The sequence below is a fragment of the Phalacrocorax carbo genome, chromosome 8, assembly GCF_963921805.1.
Source record: "Phalacrocorax carbo chromosome 8, bPhaCar2.1, whole genome shotgun sequence".
Classification (NCBI taxonomy): Eukaryota; Metazoa; Chordata; class Aves; order Suliformes; family Phalacrocoracidae; genus Phalacrocorax; species Phalacrocorax carbo.
The window spans coordinates 14,499,886-14,504,453 of NC_087520.1; the positions used below are offsets into that span (position 1 = coordinate 14,499,886).

At 43.7% G+C, this 4,568-nt stretch overlaps 1 long non-coding RNA gene across 2 annotated transcripts in view; it reads right to left on the minus strand.

The window, feature by feature from the left end:
* LOC135314722 (uncharacterized) overlaps positions 1-2,800 on the minus strand; it is a 39,209-nt gene extending 36,409 nt beyond the window's left edge. The window contains exons 1-3 of one of the 2 annotated variants that reach the window (XR_010374187.1): positions 2,556-2,800; positions 2,387-2,468; positions 37-184 (exon numbers count right to left, since the gene is read on the minus strand). This is a non-coding gene — a long non-coding RNA (uncharacterized LOC135314722). The remainder of the gene's footprint in view (positions 1-36; positions 185-2,386; positions 2,469-2,555) is intronic. The other variant, XR_010374188.1, reaches the window with a different exon arrangement.
* Between the last annotated feature and the right edge of the window lie 1,768 nt (positions 2,801-4,568).

A 4,568-nucleotide genomic window follows, 5' to 3' on the forward strand; every position in this document is an offset into this window, starting at 1 on the left:
CCAAGTAAATCTGTAAGGGATGTGCTCCTGACTTACCAAAGGGAAGGGGGGAGGGCTTGAATGTCTCCCTCTTCCTTCCTGCATGGCTCCAATGTCCAAGTGCTTAGAGCTGTGTTGAAATCCTCCCTACAGATTCAGCAGTCCAAGTCAGCTCAGGTCTTTGAATATGGCTCAGAGGAGATGTCTGTGGAGCCAAAATTGATATGTTTAAGTACAAGAGACAATAATAATTTCTTCAAGTATAAGCTAAAAATACCCAGAAGAAAGTGGAATTCATAATGGAGATTTTAAAGATCTGTGACATACCAGAGTCTGCACAAGGGTTTTAATGAGAGAGAAGCCAATTTAATTGGTCACTGCGAGCAGATGCTTTGCTGGGTGAGTGGGCTATAACATCTCACATTCCCATTTAATGCTAGGAGCATCATTGCTGTGCTTAACACAGCTGCGACAAGCCCATGTCAGAGGAGTATATCATCAGAATCAGGAAGAACCTTGATAATCAACGTCTCCGCGTTGTCAGATCACAGAGCCCAGCCGCAAGAAGAAAGCACTAAAAAGAGGAGGCAAAAGCTGACAAAGGAACGCTTCTAAAGGTAATTGCATGATTGACCATCTCCGGTTGTCATTTTGTTTAATTATTATGCTAGGCATGAAGCTAAAACAGCCCGTTAAGTTTTAAAGTCTGTTAACGCTGCGTTAACAAGGAGTTGCTGAGTACCAGGGTTAAAATCTGCAGGCCTTTCCTGTGAAAACACTTCTGGAGTGTATGTCGCTGTTCATAGGAAACCCAGAAATAGCTTCCATGGACCATTCAATTACAGGCAATCACCACACAGCGCTCCCTCTACTTGTGGCATGGCTCATCAATCAGGTTTTCTGTCACCATGTCTCTTCTCATAGCAGTCACCAGAAGGCTCTGAGCTCCCTCTGAATTCATGTGACATTTACTGTCAGGGGCTGTCAACACCAAGAGATTCTCCCAGGGCCTCCGAGTTCATCACAAAGTAACAAGATATATCCCCAAAGCACGCTCCCAGCTTCAGCTCTGGATTACAATGACTGACTGAGGGGCTTTGCAGCAGTCAGGGAAGAGTGAAACGGCAGTGCAAGCTACAGTGTATGCCCAAATACCTTCTCCTTCTTGTTTTCTTGTTAGAAAAATACATCCACATTAAGAGAGGTTTTAGGCCTATAACCAATTAAGACTTCCTCAAAAATGGCCCTTATATACTTATTAAGAGATAGACAAGATGGTTTACTTTGAAATTTAGCCTTCCCACCTTTAGCACTGATCCTGCATTCAGTGTCTGTTTAACAATACAGTGACCTAATGGAAAAAATTTATAACATTTAATAAATTACAGTTGGCAACATTGACAGAGTGTGTATATACACATTTGGTTTTGTATGAACATATTATATGAAATCTAATAAAGTAAAACAAACACATTGTCTGTGAGCTGTGAAACTAGATAATCTGTAATTACGGTATTTCAAGTATACTTGGTCAAAGTTGCATGGTTGTTTTTTCTAGCCATAAATTTCTGGCTAGAGGAAAAAAACCTGTTGTGTATCAAAGCTTACATGTTCCACTAAGTTACTTTGCTCAAGATGCAGAAAACGCAGATGAAAACCTAACTTACCAGAAGACCACTATAAGAGGAAACAGCTCCAGGGAATAAAGTTCCAGTGGCAAATGTGCCTCAAAGAAATAATGAAGAACTTGGAGATAAGTTGATTTAGCCTGGACTTTAAGGGGGGAGTGGGATTAATGAGTGTTTAAACCAGTGAATAAAAGAGTGCTTTCAATTACAAGATTTTTTAAAAGACCTCAGAATGTGTGTAACCTCCTAGAACTTCAATGTTGTTTTAACTTGCTTTTTACAACCAGTCTGGTTTCATGTTTCCACCAAAATAAATAAATGTCTTAGGGAGCACAGTATTTATTTCCCTAAGGAACAAAGAGTATTTACTTCCCTAAAATTATTGTGTGATTACAAACAGTTTTCTCAGCCTCTTCTTGTACACTTTCTGTGCTAGCCCACCAATTACCATCATCTGAGCCCAACAATGCAGGCAATTTTCCATCCAGTCCATGCCTTACACCAGGTTTGGTAAGATGATACCATGGGAGACCATGTCAAAGGTCTTACTTTGACTTTAGCAACACCCACAGCTCTCCTCTTGTTCTTTGAGCCAGTCTCATCACAGAAGGCAATCAGGTTGGTTAGGCATGATTGATTGCCATTGACAGATCCACGCTGGCTGTTCCCAATCACCTTTTTGTCCTACACACACTTAAAGTTTCTAGGAGAAGGTGTGCCATCACCTCCCAGAGACTGATGCTAAATAGAGTGTTTCAGAGTTGCCCAATCCTTCTTACCCTTCTTGAATGCGTGTATGATGCGTGCCTTTTTTCAGTCATCAGAATCCTCTCTCTATTACTGTGACCTTTCAAAGCAGCCCTGCAATGACATCGGCCACTTCCCTCAGCACCCTTGGATGTATGGAACAAAATATCACCAACAGTCAGAAAAGCTGTAGCAACACACCCTGCACCTGCAGCAGTTCCTCATGGCTTCTTGCCTCTTCCTTCTCAATGTCTTTTCCACTCTCTGCAAGTTGCAAGGACACGAACTGAGCTGGAAAGACACAAAAAGCATCCCTCACACAGAACCGTCCTCCTGCCTACATAGCTCAAGTCACTTCTCTCTACGTTCACCCCTTCAGCCATGTTACTCCACAATAGTCTATGCCTCTGATCTTTGCTACCTCAGCTTTGTTCTTGCTCTAGACAGTCCCCTTCCTCGTCTCTCAGAACCTCCCTCACATCTCACCTTCATTGCACTATTTTCCTTCTCCTGAGTAAAAGGCACAAACACAGAACAACTGCACAACTGATGTTGTTCAACCCCTGTAGCATCCTCACAATACGAATCAAAACAGATTAGCTCTGCTATTGACTTGCCAGTTGCAGAAAAAGACAGAGACGGTTGCACACCAAATGGCTGGGGACTTGAAAGGAAATTAGAACTAGGGGCATTAAAACTACAGTGATTAGCTGAGTAGATCTAGGATGAACCAATACCAACAAATGCAATTTAAGTTTTTGGAGCATTAATTACTGATATCAGCTTGATAAGCAAGAAAATTAAGGCAAGATTATAGAGTGGAGATGCTCATATTTCCATTTTGCATGTAATTTTCATCTCCAAACAAACTGTAGTAACTTTAGAAATAGCAGTCTACTAACATGAGACAGTTACAGACACTTTTCCTAAAACAGACAACTAAATTACTTTGTAATTAAGGTATTATGCCAAATCTGGGATGAAAAGGATAAGGGATTTGTATCCCATACGACAAGATATAAATGATATGGCAAACCAAAAGAAATTTGGTAGTTTAAAGCAATTGTTTAGGCTGATGAAAGAGGGGGATTGCATATCTCCTGGAAAGCCACACTTGGAGCTAAACATACAGCCAGCCAAGCATAAAACTCAGATAATACTGAGGAACAATTACAAGTCCGTAACAGGAATTACCAGCGAAGAGAAAACCATACTCTGGAAAGAGAGGCAAACTGCCAGAATGACCAAGAATTTCTGTGCCTATGGAACAAAGAAATAAACATAAAAATACACTGTCCAGCTGGAATGAGCACAGGGGTGGCAATATTCATACTTCTGAAGGAAACCACTAGGGTAAGGAGAATATAAAGCATATCTTTTTCTCACGCTGGCATGCCACAGCCCAGGTTGGGAACTCTGCCACCTCCTATTGCAACACCATTGAAACAAACACAGAGACATACAGCAGCTATAAGCCAAGGAAGTCCTCTGCAAGCACCATCCATCACAAACTCAGGCTGACTGCCGACAAAACACGGATGCAGGTTCATACACAACCCAAACTGTAACCCCATCTTAACGTGTTTTTCACATGTTTCCATTCACAAATGTTTCACATATATACCCATTGCCCGAATATAATTAATCACATCACTGGTTACTGGAAGATTAGCCAAGTTTCCGATCACACCTGAAATTACTTTCTTGCTATAAGTACTTTGCAGTATGCTATTTTTCGTCTAACCCATTGCAGCGCACTCAAATGTCCCCATACCCTGCTGTTGCAAGCCATTCCGGATGAGGAAAAGGCACCGTTTATTAGATAATTTATTTAGTAATCACGGTAAATACCTATTTATCAGGTAACCACGGGCCCGGGGATACTTCAGCACTCCCCACTGCTGGCTTGCCCCTACCTTGCAAGTGCCCACCCCCACAGCTCACCTCTGGGCTCAGGGTCTCCTCACGCAGGAATCCCCCACACCTACCCCCACCCAAGCTACAGGGGACCCTCAGGGACGCTCCCCAGGACACCCAGACCTACAAGGGACGCGCCCCGCCCCGCCTCGCCGCCCCCCCCCGGCCCTCCCTGAGTCTAGAAGGGACCCCGCCCATAAAGGGCACCCCGGCACGTGGGACCCCGCCGCTCCGCCCCGCCCCACACCACGGCCCTTCCCGCCGCGCTGTTCGCGCGCTCCGCCGGGGGGGGGCGGG